Source organism: Marmota monax, unplaced genomic scaffold, assembly GCF_021218885.2.
Source record: "Marmota monax isolate L192 unplaced genomic scaffold, Marmota_monax_Labrador192_F-V1.1 WCK01_AAM20220418_F8-fsc00015, whole genome shotgun sequence".
NCBI classification, from domain to species: Eukaryota; Metazoa; Chordata; class Mammalia; order Rodentia; family Sciuridae; genus Marmota; species Marmota monax.
The window spans coordinates 5,116,474-5,135,511 of NW_026692194.1; the positions used below are offsets into that span (position 1 = coordinate 5,116,474).

At 40.5% G+C, this 19,038-nt stretch overlaps 1 protein-coding gene across 10 annotated transcripts in view; it reads left to right on the forward strand.

Moving 5' to 3' along the window:
- Wdpcp (WD repeat containing planar cell polarity effector) overlaps positions 1–19,038 on the forward strand; it is a 527,720-nt gene that overhangs the window by 115,166 nt on the left and 393,516 nt on the right. The gene's annotated exons all lie outside the window — the stretch shown is intronic.

Genomic DNA, 19,038 nt, shown 5'->3' on the forward strand with positions numbered 1-19,038 from the left:
AGGGACGAGGAGAGGGATAAAGGGGAGGAAGAACCTCAGATCTTAGAGTGGATCAGATTTAGTCCAAAGTAACCTAGCCAGCGATGGTTTGAAGTAGAACTCTAAGTAAAACATCAAGTCTAGATAAAATGTATAAACCTTAGTCATAGGGTATCTGACTATATACTTGATATTTGCTGAAAATGGATCATAAATTTTTGTTGTATTGGACAGTATTTTCTTATTAAATTATGGTTTCAGTCATTCTATCCCTATGCTACACAAGGAACTAATTTCTTTAAACCAAATGACTGGGCTAAAATAAAGAGGCAAGATTAAGCATTTTCCACCATTAAGGAAAATTAGAGCCTCAGAGTTAAGCCAAACTGAGTTATAACCCACCTGTTCTGTACATTTTAAACCAGCTCCCTGCTCTACCTACTCCTATCCCTGAAACCATCATTCTTCTCTCTGCTGCTTGTGAGTTTGACTATTTTAGATGCCTCATATAAATGGAATCATGCAGTGCTTGTCCCTGTATGACTGGCTTACTTAGCATAATGTCCTCAAGGTTCATCTATGTTGTCACAAATGGCAAGATCTCCTTCATTTTTAAGATTGCATAATATTCCATTTGTGTGTGTATGTGTGTGTGTGTGTGACATTTTTTTAATCCACATTGGAACACTCCTTACAATATGTTTATATATCATTTAGGGAAGTGACTCTTTGTATTTTTTTATTTTTTCAGAAATGTTTTGATTCCCCTATGTTTTTCATTCCACCTCATAAACTTTGAACCCCTTCATCAAATTCTGCCCCCACTGTAAGGGTAAAAGAAATTGAAGTTAAAGTGTAAAAGACCGGGCATTGTAAAGTTTCTAAGCTGCAAGGCCTGAGTTAAAATGTAAAGGACCAGGTATTGTTAAGTTCCTATGCTACATGCAAAACCTGAAATTCCTGTAGCTGTTTTGGAACCGCCCAGTAAATATTTCCCCTGACCGCCTGGTTGTTTAATAACTTAGGGCCCTTTGTGGCCTTGCACGTAGGCATCGCAGGGCCTGGACCAATCAGTTTGAATGTACCTCCCCCCTTAGAACTGACCTATCACTCCCGCCCGACCTGTTCCCGCCAATGAATGAACTAATCATGTTTGGGAGTTGTTGTTTGATTTTCCTGCGGTATATGATGATTTGTTAAAGGAGACTGTGATGTATGTAAAGTCCCCGCCCTCCCCAAAAAGTGTATTTAAGCAATGCTCAGCCCCTGCTCGGGGCTCCGGGCTGCTCTCCCTTTTTGAGTGAGCACGGGGCCCCAGCGCGCTGGAATGGATCCCCAATAAATAAATCCCCTTCTGCAATTGCATGAGTCAGTCTCTTGGTGGTCTCTTCCTCCGACGCTTTGCCGGACCCTTACACCACCAAAAAAAAAAAAAAAAAAAACCCTGGGAAGTTTTGATTATTATATACTGTATAAGTCTAGATAGCAATTTGGGGACTTTTTTTTTTTTTTTTAACCTGAACTGGGGATTGAATCCAGGAGTGCTCTACCACTCAGCCACATCCCCAGCCCTTTTTATTTTTGAGTCAGGATCTTGCTAAGTTCATTAAGTTGCCCAGTTTGACCTGGAACTTGGAATCCTCCTGTCTCAGCCTCCCAAATCCCTGGGATTGCAGGCATGTGCCACTGTACCAAGCAGGGAACAAGGAGGATTTTTTTTTAAATTAAAAATAAATAAATAAAAGTTTATTCCGGTAGAGTTGCAGTCAAAGAGAAAAGATAATATATAAAATCAACTACATTGTTCTTTTTATCCATGAAGAGAAGATATTAGTTTCTCAGAAACTGGACTTAGGTCAATGGGAGGCTAGGATTCTGATGTGGGTTTGGTTTCTGGAAACCAAAGCTGGGATCAGGAATAGAGCAGGGCTGGCCTGAGGCTTTGAGGTCATAAAATAAACACAGAAGCAAAGGCAGTATTCTAGGGAAAACTCAACCCAGGGAACTAATAAAGCAGACCCAGCCTTATATCTAACAGGAACTAGTGTAGAAAGGAGATCCCATTGCAAGTGGAATAGGAAAGATGAAATAGGTTCAGGAGAGCAATCAAAAGGAAGCTGGGTGGCTGGGGTTGTGGCTTAGCGGTAGAGCACTCACCTACTGTGTGTGAGGCCCTGGGTTTGATCCTCAGTACCACATAAAATAAATAAAATAAAGGCATTGTGTTCATCTACAACTTAAAAAGATTTTTTTTTTTTTTAATAAAGAAAGAAAATGAGGAGGGAGCAGCACGGGGATGGGAGGTTGTCAGTTCTTGAAGCAAGTCGGACACTCTGAAGAGGGGGCAAGGCCTGCCTTAGCGTCTGTGTTGTACTCTGTCATTGGTGAGGAACAGTCTGTGGGAACTTAGGCCTGAAAAGAAATTTGATAATGGATTTTGGAACACAAGAAATGGACCCTTGATCAATATGCTCCCTGCAACTGGAGGTCTGGTGAAACATTCCCAAGGCAGCTACCATGATGGTAGAGAATGTGCCAGTACAAAGAAGAGAATCCTAACTGCCCTCCTGCACTCCCTGGAGACTCCTTTAGTCTACAAGTCTCCAAGAGGAGCCTGTGTGGAGATAGAAATAAGGGTCCCAGCTGTGCAGTGGGCTTCACCTCTTTCTTTGCACAATACCCCATGTGTCACAGAACCATGCCTCTCACTGGTTCTCCAAGAGAAGTAACTTTTTATTTTTTTGATACTGGGGATTGAACTCAGGATGTGGCACTCGACCACTGAGCCACATCCGCAACTCAATTTTCCATTTTACTTAGAGACAGGGGCTCACTGAGTTGCTTAGGACGTTGATTTTGCTAAGGCTGGCTTTGAACTCAGGATCCTCCTGCCTCAGCCTCCTAAACTGCATGGATTACAGGCGTGCGCCACTGCACCAGGCATTGTAACTTATTTTTAACCTTCCTTTTCCCCTCTTCTTTTCTCCAGTCGTCTTTCTTTTTTTTTCTTTTTCCTTTTTCCTCCTCCTCCTTCTTCTTCTTTAGTTCCAGTTGAACATTTATTTATTTATTTATTTTTATGTGGTGCTGAGGATCAAACCTAGTGCCTCACAAGTGCTAGACAAGTGCTCTACCTCTGAGCCACAGCTCCAGCTCTCCTTCTTTTTTTAATTTTTTTTTCCTCCTCTCATTTCACACTGATAACCTTAGATTTGCTCCCTCTACCTTAGGTAACAAGAGGTTGCTGACCCTTGTTATTTACAATGCTAACTCACTGCAGAAGTAAGTCTGAGACACCATTTCTAACCAGGTCCCAGACTTTGACATAGGTTGACAAAGGGCAGATACAAACCTGGTCTTTAGCAACTGTAGGCTCATAAATATATATATGTGTGTGTGTGTGTGTGTGTGTGTGTGTATACATACATACATACATGTGTGTGTGTATGTGTGTGTGTGTATATATATATATATATATATATATATATATATATATATATATATTGCATTATTTTCCCCTACATACTCTCACTCTTGAGCACTCACATTTTTGGGGGTGGGGAGGTCCCAGGGGCACTCAACCACTGAGCCACAGCCCCAGCCCTATTTGTATTTTATTTAGAGACAGGGTCTCACTGAGTTGCTTAGCACCTTGCTTTTGCTGAGGTTAGCTTTGAACTTGCAATCCTCATGCCTCAGCCTCCTGAGCTGCTGGGATTATAGGTGTGCGTCATAGTACCCACCTTGAACACTTCACATTTTTATAGTCTTCCTGCTGCTTTGCTATTTTGCTGCCTCTGTAGCTTCTCCCCATGGAACCTGGCATTCAAGGGCAAGGGGAAAAGACATCCAGAAGCCACCTTTCTGAGTACACTCACTTCTGATGTTTGCAGCTTCCCACAGTATCCCACCCTCAGTGTCACTGGGATGGGAAGGAGAAAGGGTCTGAGTGGCCAGAGCCAAGACAGATCAGACAGCACTGGGTATACAGTGACAATGGCGGTCTCAATAGAACCAGGGGGAAAGATCTGGAAACACAAAAGCCTGTCACTCTGAAGAAGCTTTCTGAGAGTTCAGATTCATAAAATTACATCATGTTAGAGGCTTTGAAAAACCATGTGTCTGTAGATGATAGCAATGTGTTCCTTCCCTGTGCAAATGCTTGTTTTACTATGATGATAGATTGTGTTCTGTGTGGACAAGATAACAGAGAAACAGAAAATTAGGGGTATTAGAAATTTAGTAGCCTCATTATTTTTTATCAAGATTCCTAATAATCATTACCATGTTTTTAATTACTTCATTCCACTTAATTTTTGCAGCAACCCTAACAGGTAGGTGCCATTGTCATTCCCTTTTTAAAGTTCAGGAATATGACCGTTAGAGAAGAAAATAGTTTCCCTGAGTTCACACAGCTAGTGAAAAGCAGGCCAGGATTGAAACCAGGGGCTCCAAGCACTATTATGCAGTCTGTGCACTGAACAACTCCTGAGATAACTATTCACAGACTAGATGTAAATAGTATTCCCTGGAGTTGTATAGAACAGCAGCCCAAACACAGTGCTTATGCACACTCCTGAGCTTTTGAGTAAATATATGTAACAAGAGAATAACTTTTTAAATGTATATAACGAGAGAACTGTACTCTTTAAATTAAAAAGCACACATTGTAGAAGAATCTGATTGCTTGGATTGTGTTTGATTTTATTGCTTTGCACTGTTCAGGCTTTAACTCCTATTTATAACCTGGCATATTTCTTAGTTTTATCTTCTGGAGTTCCAAAGGAAACAGGTAGAATTCACATAAGCTAATGTTGACTCTTTCTCCCTAGAGTTTTGCGTAAGTGCAGAGTTTACCATCTAATCCATACCAGAAAAGAACAAACATGTCACTGACCTGTGTATCCCAGAGAAGTTTACCTAACAAATGCCATATTTGGAGCTTCTCAGATCCCTGGGTGCTGTTGACCAGGACATAGCCAAAAGGAGGCTGCAGCCATTCTGAAAACTTGTGCCTTCCCTGGGGAAGGAAGGTGATTCTAAAAGGCAATTAGTGTCTGTAAAATTACACTGAGCTCTAATTTATGGGTGATATGCTGCAATCAGATTTAGATCCAATTCCTACCTATTAGAATCTCCCACAAAATAAGTAAAAAATATAAATCTGAGAAAGAGACAGTAATGTGTGGAAATTTAGAGAAAAGGGAAGGAGGAGAGGTAGAGACTGACGATCAAAGAAGTAGCCCAACTCTTCAGTCTGCACTGGAAGGTGGGGCTGAGGTAGGCAGGAGGTGGGGAGCGGTGTGTGATAAATAAATCATCTGCACCCTACCCTCACCAGGTGTGTGGGATTGCCTCAGGAAAGGGTGTTTGTCTTGAGTCCTACCCATGAATATATATTTACATTATAAACAAAAATGTTGCTTCACAGTCTCTATCAGAACCCTGTTTTTCTAAAAGTGTAGATCTGGATTTTCATTTCAGTTTCACCCAGAAGTTACTGAACTATTTGTTCAGGTTGTTCCAATGACTGCATGCCTATCCCCAGCACCTCTGCCAGCCCTGGTCCTGCCCAGGAGGGCAAGTCCATGCCAGCCTTACCCCCCCCCCCAATCCCATGAATAAATGGGTGTGTGAACAACACTAGCCAAATTCCAAGATAGTACCACGTCATCGAGAGAACACACACACACACACACACATCAAATAGAAAACGTTGCTTAGGCCCCAATAGTTCCTTACCTATGCTATTGATGTTTACTTGACAGAAGTCTCACTTATTTACAGTGTACAATTTGTTACTTTTTAACATGTGTGAACCTCCAAAATCATCACAACAATCCAAAGAGGAATGCACCATTTTCATAAACATTGATGACTGTTTCCAGGAGATGGTTTCTTTAAGTCAAGAATGTCTTCAAATGAAACAAACTTCCTGAAATTTTTTTGACAAGGAGAGTCTGCACTGTGGCTATCTAAACAAACCCCTTTGTGTTGACCTTTATCAGTAGGAAATTTGACAAGATTCTGATGTTGATTTCCTTGATTCTCCATCAGAGTCTGTCTGGAATGGAGAATGTGGACATATTCATGCGGGGTAGGATTCCTGGTAAGGTTCCAACGTGCTCAGTGTGGGCTCTCACAAAGTTAAGCAGATGAAAGAAGGAAGAGAAAATGCCCAGCACTGAGCAAACTTGGCTGTAACAGGAAGCTCAAAAGCCCCTGGCAGCCAGGTGGTCACACTGTGGGGGAATCAGTCATTAGCACACAGGACTAAACTGTTTCCAGGCGGAAGGTGGGAACATAAAATTCAGTCCTACAAGTCCTGTGAGAAATGAATTCACCAAAACAGTAGGGAAGTTTCAAAAGGAATAAAGCACTTCTTTCAAACTGGAGTTTCAAACATACATAGAAAACCAATTCCATGTTCTCAGTCAAGCAACTCTGCTTTCAGAGCTTCTCTGTTTCAGAAATACAGCAACTGGCCCCAGCAAAGAGAAATGAAAACACACAGCAGGCACTGGAATCAGCCCTCTAAATCCTAACTCTTTCCTGCTGTACAGCTCAAAAATTCTATTTGAATTTGCAGTTATATGAACTCTTGCATTTTAGAAGAGTACCTCCGGACAGGAGATATTTCATTTCTAGGAAATGAAAGGCATTTCATTTTCAAGGAATGAAGTATTCTATTACTCATTTGAATAACATTAACATTCAGGAGGGATATATGGAAAGTATCTAAAATTTTTAGTATCTAAAATTATGTCTGCACTTGGGAACATAGAAGCTTCAGCGTAAATATCCTACCCCGAGCTTCTTAAGAGTAACAATCACTATGGCAACATCACCACATGTAGGGCAGATGTCTGCCCAAAACCAGTTGTTGACTTTAAATCACGATTTCTAAAGCTTTGGCTTCACACACAGGAACTAACACCACCACACCATAAAATTTCTGTTAAATCTTCAGGTACCTTGGTAAAGGATACATAGGTTACATGTGTATAGGGAGAATGCTACATTTCCTATCACTCCAAACGTATATAAAGGATTGTCTTTATTGCTTTCATGTCCTCCTCAAACCTCTCCCCCCATGTCAATTTCCACAATCGATGTCTACCAGCACCATGCTATTGAAATTTTTCTTGTCAAATTTCTGGGAATCCCTAGTTTCCAAGTCCAGTAGTTTATTTACCTGCATCCTTCTTGACTTGTGGCACATTTATATAGTTGACCACTGTTATTGAATTGTATCCCCCCAAATTCATCTATTGACATCCTAATGCCTGGTTTCTCACCAAGTGATCTTATATGAAAGTATGGTCAGGGGCTGGGGTTGGGGCTCAGCAGTAGAGCACTCGCCTAGCATGTGCAAGGACCTGGGTTCAATCCTCAGCACCACATTAAAAATAAAATAAAGATACTGTGTCTAACTACAACTAAAAATATATATTAAAGAAAAAAAGAAAGTATGGTCACTGCAGATGTAATTAGTTAAGATGAGATCATACCAGAGCAAGAGCCTCATTCAGTATGACTGGTGTCCTTGTAAAAGGGGAATCTGAAGACAGACACAGTGCAAAGATTATATGAAGAGACACAGGGAAAAACCATGTGAAGGCAAAGATTGGGCTGCTCCCTCTACAAACCAGGGAACACTAAATTGTGACCAAACTACAAAAGCTAGGAAGAAGCATAGCACAGATCCTTCGGTCACAGCCCTCAGAGAAAATTAGCCCTGCCAACATCTTAATCTTGGACTTATAGCCTCCTGAATGGTGAGAAAATAAACCATTGTTTAAGCTGCTCAGTTGGTGATCCTGTATTATGATAGCTCTAGTGGACTAATACAACTATCATTCCTTGAAACTCTTGTCCCAGAGCCTCTGGTTTACAGAGAGCACTCTTTGAGGTTCTGCCAGCTCTCTGATCCTCTCAGCCCTTCCCCTTCTTTCTGTCTAAATGTCTGCCTTTTCTGTAATTCCATCTTCATCCTCTCCATGCAGAGGCAATATCGTTTGGTAGTAAGAGCACAAGTTCTGGAATCATACCTCCTTTCAGAGTGACTTTGGTCAATATATTGGATCACTGTTTGATTGTCCCATCAGCAAACCAATAGTTCTTGAAAATGTTGTTCTAAGAAGTAAATCATTTCATACATATAAAGTCCTAAATATGTAAGTGCTCAACAATCACTATAATTATGAACTTCTCTTGTTACTTCCACATTTTCCCTCTTGTAATCTCAGCTTCTTTTCTTGTGATGGATATTAGTTATACTTTTTAGCCATACTGTACTTTGAACTCTCTTCTCCCACCTTAAGAGCCATTACTGCCAAGGGTGGTGGCACACACCTGAAATCCCAGAGACTGGGGAGGCTGAGGCAGGAGGATCAAAGCCAGGCCTCAGCAGATTAGCAAGGCCCTAAGCTACTCAGTGAGACCCTGCTTCTAAATAAAATACCAAAAAAAGGCTGGGAATCTGGCTCAGTGGTAAAGTACCCCTGGGTTCAATTCCCAGTACCAAAAAGAAAAAGAAAAGCCCTTACCTTCTATGGTAGAGGTCAGCTTGCTAGTCCTATTTCCAGCCTCAGTTGTGGTAGAACAGACATGTCAATGGTACCTACTGGAGCTGGGAGCCAGGGAAGAAAGGAACCTCTAATGGAGAGCTTCCAGTATCCAGAGGCAGCTATGACAGAGGCTAATGGCAGCATCTGTGTGCTGGCTGTGTTGGTGGGACCAGTAGCAAAAGCAGGGCCCAGTTTTGCATTGTGATTGGGAATTGTTCATTGTCAAATAATCTCTAATCTTGGTTCTTTTGTCTTTCTGGAAATTCTATGAGCTACCCATTATCACTAATAAATTACTTTCCTGTTAAACAAATCAGGGTTGCTTTCTATTGTTTGGAAACAAGGTACACACAATTTTGTCTTCAATGACCACTTATATACTGATGATTCTCTAATCTATATCTCAGTTTCTGCTTCCCACTTGAAATTCTATCTGGAATAATTCTATTTTGGAATTCTATTCCTCACTGCCTACATATTTTTAAAATGAGAGCAACCTGTGTATACTGAAAGTATGATTTCATTACCTCAAGCTTCCTTAAAATGTATTTATTAGAATTCTCAGATGTTCAAAATGCCCTTCAGTACAGCTTGAGTTAAGAGTGGAATGGAGGGGCGGGCCGGGGATGTGGCTCAAGCGGTAGCGCGCTCGCCTGGCATGCGTGTGGCCCAGGGTTCGATCCTCAGCACCACATACAAACAAAGATGTTGTGTCCGCCAAAAACTAAAAAATAAATATTAAAAAAAAATTCTCTCTCTCTCTCTCTCTCCCTCTCTCTTAAAAAAAGAAAAGAGTGGGGTGGGTAAGGGAGAGAGAAGGGAAATTGCATGGTAAAGGAAGGAGACCCTCATTGTTATACAACATTATATATAAGAGGAAGTGAGGGGAAAGGGGGGAAAAAACAAGAGAGAGAAATGAATTATAGTAGATGGGGTAGAGAGAGAAGATGGGAGGGGAGGGGAGGGGAGGGGAGGGGAGGGGGGATAGTAGAGGATAGGAAGAGAAGCAGAATACAACATACACTCGTATGGCAGTATGTAAAAAAGTGGATGTGTAACCGATGTGATTCTGCAATCTGTATATGGGGTAAAAATGGGAGTTCATAATCCGCTTGAATCAAATGTAGGAAATATGACATGTCAAGAGCTTTGTAATGTTTTGAACAACTAATAATTTAAAAAAAAAGAGTGGGGTGGGTGTAGATATGTGGGAAGCAATGCTCAACTTTTCAAACTAGGGGACAATTCATTTCTATTAAAAACATAAAACAATGCATAAGATCCACATCAATTATCGAATTTTAAAATTCCAGTTTTAGTTGTTCCATAATGGCATGAGTCACCAATAGTTTGATCAAAATATAAAATGAAAGCCCATCATTACAACCTCCATTTCATCTGTAATCTCCCAGCAGAGTTTTAGTCACACAACACCCAGCTTAGAAGCCTATATCACCCTAATTCCATCCCCTTTCTCAAGCTATATTCAGGCACTGAATTGCCTAAATCCCACCTATAAAATCTTGAAGACTCCCAAGTTCACACAGAGACCTTTCTCCATTTCTGTTGTCACGGTTCATCTCTCATCTACAATCTACTTCATGAGGGATTCCATATTTTCTTCCTCCCGATCCGATCCGCGAAGTCTGAGCCCAGCTGGGAGCTCATCCCCACCAGCAGTCTCCAAAGTTCTCCTCTCTTATCTCCCCATCTTCTTATCTATATCCAGTCCTAAGTTTCCAGAGGAGGACATTATAAAACTGGCTTTATAAAATTATATAGTTTCCAAAAACATGTTTCAAGTATAAACCACAGCTCTTGAAGCTCTTGGCAGCTTTGTTCTCAGGTTACCTGATAATTTCCCAAAATAATAGTGATCCTGTATGTGGCACTGCCCAGTTTAGGGAAGGGAAAACTATCAGTTAATAGTTAAAAATTTTATCCCGCTACTCAAAAAGATACTTTCCAGAATCCCTCAACTGCACAATATCACAAGTGTCAAGGAGGCCCAAGAAAGCAGTTGAGTTTTCTTGATTGCTGAGCTGTAAGCCAGAAAATAAGCAAATGGAGGCAAACATAGGGCTGATCACCTTAGGAAATCTATGGCCAGTGAGCTTTTGTCTCTCAACAATAGTGGTATCTGTGGGGAAACTTTTGCAAATAGGGAACGTCATTTTGGATTCATGAGGGGAGATAACATTTATTTGCACATACTATTGGGATGAAATTCTCCATGAAATTTTTCACATTTCTGCACTATCTGGACTTTCTGAACAAAGAGCTTTGCAAACTGAGTTAAAGAAAGATTGAGCCTGGTGCAGTGGCACTCACCTGTAATCCCAGCAGCTCATGAGGCTGAGACAGGAGGATCACAAGTTCAAAGCCAGCCTCAGCAATGGTGAGGCCCTAAGCAATTCAGTGAGACCCAGTCTCTAAATACAAAATAGGGCTGGGGGATGTGGCTCAGTGGCCGAGTGCCCCTGGGTTCAATCCCTTTTACCAAAAAAAAAAAAAAAAAAAAGAAAAGAAAGAAAGATTGAATGGCAAACATGCCTAGGAAGTTAGAACATTTCTTGGAGAGATTAAGAGGCTTATCTTTCCTGGTGCTATTTGTCCCTCTCTTTTGGAGACTTTTGCTGACATTCCAAAGTAAAGGTAAGGTCAAAGTCTCTGTTCTCTCCCCTTCCCTCATGTGTGTTTGTGTGTCTGTATATTCCTGTGTAGATTTGTGTCTGAAAAGGAGGATGAAAAAAATGTGTCAACATTCCGAATATATACTCTAAATCTCATAATTTTGGTGTTTCTCCAGAGGGAAAACCCTGTTGCACGTACAATGTAGCATCAGCCTCTCACCTAAACTTGGGGCTCAAGGAACTAGCACTAAGATGCTGTATGAGACAGGCACGTGGTGTATGCCTGTAATCCCAGTGACTCGGGAGGCTGAGGCAGGAGGATTGTATTTAGTGAGGCCCTAAGCAACTCAGTAAGACCCGCTTTCTAATAAAATATTAAAAAGGCTGGAGATGTAGCTTGGTGGTCAAGAGCCCCTGGGTTCAATCCCTGGAAAAAAAAAGAAAGAAAGAAAGGAAAAAGAAAGGAAGGAAGGAAGGAAGGAAGGAAGGAAGGAAGGAAGGAAGGAAGGAAGGAAGAAAGATGCTATGTGGATAATAAGTGGTCTGTATTTTGGTCCAAACATCTTTTGTTTCCTGTCAGAATATGAATATATATTTATATTTACACACATACATATATAATATACACAGGCATGTAGCACATCTAGCACTATTTTGTTTAATCCTGAAAAAAGCCCCAAGTCAGATAAAGTATTATTACCATTTTATAGCTGAGCAAACTAAAGCTCAGAGAGGTAGTTGTTTGCCTAAGGTCGATGTGATCGATGGCAGAGGTGGGTTTCAAATTCAGCTATTTAACACTAAAGTTTGTGCTCTTTCTACTTTAATAGTTACCACTATTGTGGTATGGATTGACCTCTTTCTATCTCAGTTTCCCTATATTTAACAAAATTAGATTATATGGCCACCAAGATCACATCTATCATTTTAAGATTCTGTGCTTCCCCTTCTATCTTGTCTTCAAGTTCTATCCAGAGACACCCTTTTGTTTTGCCAAGTGACTATGGATGGCTTTCCTTTGAGTCTTTGTTCAACTCATATTTTTCACCTGGAAGCACTCCACTCTTTGAGGTCCTGTTCTTATACCAAAGCACCGGGATTATTAAAAAAGCCTTGGTGATGGCTGTCCCCCACAACACCAACTGTCTACAACATTCATTATTGATTTTGGCATCAATTACTTCACCTACTATTTTGTTTCATAGATAAGCTTCAAAATTCATCACCAGCATGTAAATGTTTATCTCCACAGCATCTTGAATTTGAATAGCTACTTAGGTTGACAACAGAAAATTGTAACAGAAAGAAATTTGTGTTTATTTGTATTAAAGGTGAATCAAAAATCACATCATAAATGATAGCAAAAATATCCTTTTGTCTTGTTTCAGGTTCCATATTTAGCTTGATATATGTTCATTCTGGCATTATTTTGACAAGCATGTTTAACACATGATTTTCCATCATGTATTGATTGTCCTAGGAGTTTAGGAAAACAATCGTGAACAAATAAATGTGGTCCTAGCCTTCTAAATGTTTACAGTTAATGAAGTGATCAGGAGGACACGCATTAACTGAACACTCACTGCCATAGATGGGCTTCTAAGACAGTTCCCAGCAATCCCTGCTACCTGGTACTCAGGCCTGTGTGGGGGCTGAACTTACTGTCTCACTTTTAATGAACACAATACAGAAAAAGTGATGATTAGGCACAGAAAACTGAGAGCTGTCTTGCTACCACTCTCCCTGCTGGCTCTGTCTCTTTTATGCCTTTGCTTGCTTGCCTCATTTTCAGATTCCATGCTTCCCCTAATTTAAACCTCATGTTGAGAGATTCTCTCTGGAAAGGCCCATGTGGCAAGAAGTCAGGAGTACATAAGGAATTGAAACTTCAGGTCAGTGGTCTGCAGGGAAGTGGGTCCTGCCAGCACCATTTGAATGAACTTGGAAGTAAATTTTCTCTAGTTGAGTCTTCCAGTGAGAACTCACCAGATGACACTTTGAATGCAACTTTGGGAGGGATCCTGAAGCAGAAGTCCCAGCTAATTTTTCCTATAGAATTCATAGAAACTTACCCACAGAAACCATGAAATATAAATATGAATTGGTTATTTTAAATATAATTGTTTCACTCCTGGGGACTGAACCCAGGGCCTTGCACAGTAAATACATGTTGTTTTAAAGCCACTAAGTTCTAGGGAGATTTGTTATACAGGAACAGATAATTCACACACTCACACAAATGTACACATATTTACAGATGGTGCTAAGTGCTACGAAAAAGACAGTAAAGAATGGAATTAAGAGATTATAACAAGATTCCCTCATTTAAATTTAGTTTTCTATTTCCTTCACTTGGGTATTGAATTTTATTGAATATGTGTAATTAGTTGGTCCTTTGTAGTGATACTGAAGAAAACATTTTCAACAATAATTTATACTTGAATACATTCTTATGTGTGGTGTTCTCTCTAAACTCAACTACTAAGCCCTTTTAAAAATAATACTATAGCCAGGCAGACAGTGGTGCATACCTGTAGCAATTTGGGAAACCAAGGCATGAAGATCACAAGTACTAGGCCAGCATCAACAATCGAGAGAGACCCTCAGCAACTTTGCTAGACCTTGTCTTAAAAATAAAAAATAAGGGGCTGGGGTTGTGGCTCAGTGGTAGCGCGCTTTCCTAGCATGTGTGACGTACTGGGTTCGATTCTCAACACCACATACAAATAAATAAGATAAAGGTCCATCAACAACTAAAAAATATTTTTAAAAACAAACAAACAAACAAACAAATAAGTAAAAAGGGCTGGGGATGAAGCTCAGTGGTAAAGCATCCTGGGTTCAATCCCCAGTCCTCCTCTCCTCTTCCTCCTTCTTTTCCTCCTACTAAATGTTATTAAAAATCAAACATACTTTTTGTATTTTGAAATTTTCATTAGGTTCATAACACACTGAAACACAGAAGCTGAGAATAGTTCAGAACTTGATGTTTTGTTTGTAACCAGAATAACAATATAGGACAGAGGAGAGAATCAAAACTCAGTGACAGGAAGCCTGATGGAATGGACATTGCTTTCCTTTGTCTATATGCTTTCCCTTTTCTTAGAATAGTTTCACATCCATGTTCTTTGTTGAATTATTCTTACCTGACTTCCTGCAGTTTTCTTGTGGCTGCCAATCACAAGACCTATTTCCTTACCCTCAGGGCACAGTTCAAACTAAGTCTGTCCCCAGAGTTTCTCATCCTGAAGCTGGGAAAAGGTTTTATCCACTGAGCCACATCCCTGGCCCTTTTAAAATATTTTTTTTTTTTTAAGTTTTGAGACAGGGTCTTGCTAAGTTGTTTAGGGCTTCACTAAATTGCTGAAGTTGTCCTTGAACTTGCCATCCTCCTGCCTCAGCCTCCCAGGATGCTGGGATTATAGGCAAGCACCACTATGCCCAACTGGTTGTCTTGATTTTACAAACAAATCAATTCCAAAGTGTCTTAGTTGCAGCCTATCATCGTATTGTTGGAGACAAATGTTATAATCACCTTCCAAAAACAACTCTGTTTTGTGAAAAAACACTTTAGTGGATCTTTGGTCATGAAAAAGTAAATCTAGAAGGAGTTAGGGATGGATATAGTGTTCACCACAATCCTTTAAAAGGTATTTTCATTGTGGCCAAGTTGCATCTTTGCAGAGATTATTAAATGGAGGATTTTCTTTGATCTTGAGTGTAAAAGAGAAGTTAGGATCCTGGACTGCAAGTAGACCATGCAGCTGGACTGTAACTAGCTGATCCTACAACCTGGGCGTAGAACAGGGACTGAAAGTAGAAGTGGCCATTAGAGACCCTCACTCCGTAGAAATCCATGGTCCCATATTCAATATTTTCTACGCTATCAGTTTCATGGGGCTGCTGTAACAAATTACCACAAAGTAGGTGATTTAAAACAATAGAAATACATTTCTTCACCATTCTGGAGGCCAAAAGTCCAAAATCAGGGTGTCCTCCCTCTCCAGGCTCTAAAGGAAAATCTCTAGCCTCTCCCACCTTCTACTGGCTGCAGATTTTCCTTGGTTTGTGGCTGCACCACACTAACCTCTGCCTCCATGGTCACATTGCTTCCTCCTCTTCTTTGTGTGTCTATGTCTCTCTACATTTCTTGGTCTAATCTTCCTTTTATTCATAAGGGTATATATGATTGTGGTTAGAGCCCACCTGAATATGCAGAATAAGTACCACCTCTGAAGATCCCTAATGCAGGCTAGGAATGTAGCTCAGTGGTATGGGGCTTGCCTACCATGTGTGTAGGCCCTGGGTTCAATCCCCAGTACTACCAAAAAAAAAATTTTTTTAACTTAAAAACTTATTAAGATCCTTTTTACAAATATGATAACGTTCACAGGTTCTGGGGATTAGGACATGTTTTGGGGTGGGTCATCATGCAACCTACTAAATCTGCTTTTAATTTTTTTTTTCTTTCTATTAAGCATTGTAATTCTTTCTGGTGTCCTGAAATTTTCAGTCAAGTGTGATTAGACCTCATCTGGTTTTGGTGCAGAGACTCATCCACTTGAGATGAAGTTGTCAGCAGGAGACCAGCTGAATATTGCGATTAGTGAGAGGAAGCCTGAGGAGATAGAACAGTGGGGCAGAGCAGCTGGCCAGCTGAGATGATGAAGAAAAGGTGGTTCTGACTTATGGAACAGGACAGTATTTCCCAGGGATTTCCAGGAAGGCTCAGATCCTGAAACCCAATAAATCAATGGGCTTTGTCCCATTACACAGGGTGGGGTGGGTGCAAATTATTGTTATTTGAGCATTAAGAATCAGCATAACCCACAACTTGGGAACTACTAAATTATCTGTATTTTTAAAAATATGCTGCATTGTTTTGATTTCATAATAAATAAGGATAAGCATTATTTTCAATGGCCTTACTTGATTACAGTTCTTTACTCCACACTGTTTTGAATGGTTTCCTCTTCTGTATTCTCTGATGTCCTCCACAGTTACTTTCACTCACTGCAGTTTCCAAGTGACCTTTCTACAGAGTCAGTACATAGGGCTGATTACCCCATAGCAAAAATGCCACATAAATGTATCTGGCTGCAAAACAGCTGGCATATCCTGAGAAGTACTTTCTTAAATCATCCACTCAGTCTTTTTCCAGGAATGCATTTGGACATTTGATACAGATTATCCAGAGAAAAGTTGACCTGGACCTTATGTTCTCTGCTTGTAATTATAAGGGAGATATAAAGCAACTCTCTTCAAACTGCTTAAAACTCAAACTGAGGCCTTGTTTTTGTTCTGTGTTTTTAAACCAGAAATAGAATCAGAGATATTGTGTAAAGCAAGATTAGGGCAATGAAGATATAGAACATACTCAGACCCATAGTGGACAACAGGATGCCCAGAGAGGCTGGGATTTTTTTTTTCTTTTCTTTCTTTCTTTTTTTATATTTTTATTTCACTTATTTATTTTTATGTGGTGCTGAGGATCGAACCCAGGGTCTCACATGTGCGAGGCGAGCGCTCTACCGCTGAGCCACAACCCCAGCCCAGGGTCATACTTTTTTCTAAAGTTGAAGAAATTGCCAACTAAAAAGTTGTAAGTTGTCCTTTATCTGTGAGAATGGAAACTTTGGGGGTAGACCATTTTAGATTACAACTTTGGTGGCCACTTTTAATAAAGCAGATATAAAACAAGGTTTGTATTTCACAGATGTAGAGCTGTCTGGGTGTTGAAGGTGGTAGGGGTGAGCTGGTCCCTGCCTAGCAGAGCCAGCTGCACCAGCCTGTGAGTCAGACTGAAGGTGTCTGCTCCAAGGATGGGCCTGTGGGCTCTGAAAGTCCCAATTTTTAGAACATTTTTATAATTTTTTTCTGTTTACTAATAATAGAAAATAGAGTTAATGTTTTTTCATGGAATGTTTTCAGAAACAAATTAATGGCCCCAAATGGGAAATACTAGTGTATATTGAGTCTGCCCCCTCATCTCCACCTGCTCCACCACATTATTGTTTAAGCCCCCGTTTCTTTCCTTGGTTATTGCAGTTGCCTTCAAATGAGTCAATTTGCTTCTATGCCTGCCTTCACCTACCTCCAGAATCTCCTCCATAGAACACTAGAGTGAATTAAAAATAATAATAATAATAATAACTCAGAATCTCTCATCCTTACTCAAAACCTTCTCCAATAATTCCCAGCTGCTGTAGTTTGGAAGTTGAATGTCTCCCCAACATCCATGTATTAAAGGTTTGGTCCCCAGGGTGGTGTTATTTGGAGGTGCTGTGGACCTATAGAAGATGGGGCTCTATGGGAAGTCCTTAAGCCATTGTGAACCTCAAATGAATTATGGGATCCTGGCCTGTCCTCTTCATTTCCTGGCTCATGAAGTGAGTAGTTTGCTTCACCATGAGTTTGCTAGAAGCCATAGCAATGGAGTTACTAGATCATGGACTGAAATCTCCAAAACCATGAGCCAAAATAAAAATTTTCCCTTTATAAGTTAATTACCTCAGGCATTTTGTTACAGTGATGGAAAGTTAACTAATATATTAACCATACTTAAAATAAGGTAGCCCTGGGCTGGGGTTGTGGCTCATTGGTAGAGTGCTTGCCTCACATGCATGAGGTCCTGGGTTCGGTCCCCAGCACCACATAAAAAATAAACAAATAAAAATAAAGATACTGTGTCTTGGGCTGGGGATGTGGCTCAAGCGGTAACACGCTCGCCTGGCATCCTCAGGGTGCTGGGTTTGATCCTCAGCACCATATAAAATAAAAAAAATTAAAAAAAAAATAAGGTAGCCCTTCCCATGGTGTGAATGTCCTCACAAAATCTCGCCCCTTCTGACTCCCTCAGATTCAACTCTTGGCATTCTGCTACTAATTTCATTCCAGCCACTCTGGCCTCCCAGCTTTTACTTTACTTTGTGAAACATGCTTCAACCTCGGGTCTCTGATGCTTACTTGGAATTCCCTTCCCAGAAAGTGTCATGGTTGTTTCTCTCATTTCATTCGCTTCACCAAAAATGCCTCAGAGAAACCTTTCCTGACCACTCTATCTTAAATAGGAGACATCTTTCATCACTGCCTGCTTTCTCTGCTTTCCTTTCCTTTATTGAACTTATTATACTCCCTGACAGTCTTTGCTTAGTATTCTATTGTCTGCCCCCACCTTGAATATATATCTATGGGGGAAGCAACGTGTTATTATTGCCCTATCTTTAGCACCTTGTATAGTACTTGCAGGTATACAGTAGGTATTGAGGAAATTATCTTTGATGTTGTTGTTGTTGCTCAAGTCAGCTTTGGTTCTTTGCCCTCTCAGTCTTCATTCTAGGTCTAGTCATTGGCTCCTGAGTAATTTCTGACCAGTTGTTCTTGGCTCTTAAAATACGTCTCAGTGTATGTGTGTCTCCTTTGCTTTGTCCCATTCTGGCTTCCAGTCAGGTCCCATGGATCTCTTAATTCTCTAGTATCCCAGGTATTTAGTTTTAGGGTTTTGTTTTTGTTTTTGTTTTTTTTGGTGCTAGTGCCAACTATCTATTCTCCATGAATATCAAAGATTTTGCATTTCCATGACTTCCAAGCTCCCATCTCAGTTTACATCTAGGGCTAACCAATCCTGGTCCTTTGGAGAGTTCCAGGTCCTGGGAAGGGAGGCAAATAAGGTCTCCCTTAGAATAGCATGTGTAGCATGATACTTTTTTGGTAAAAAGGTTGAAAACAAGGAAACATAGATTTTGCTTCTGTATACATCAAGTTCAAGGTCAGCCTCAGCAACTTACTGAGCCTCTAAGCAACTTAGTGAGACCCTGTTTCAAAATAAGAAATAAATAAAAAGAGCTGGGGCTGGG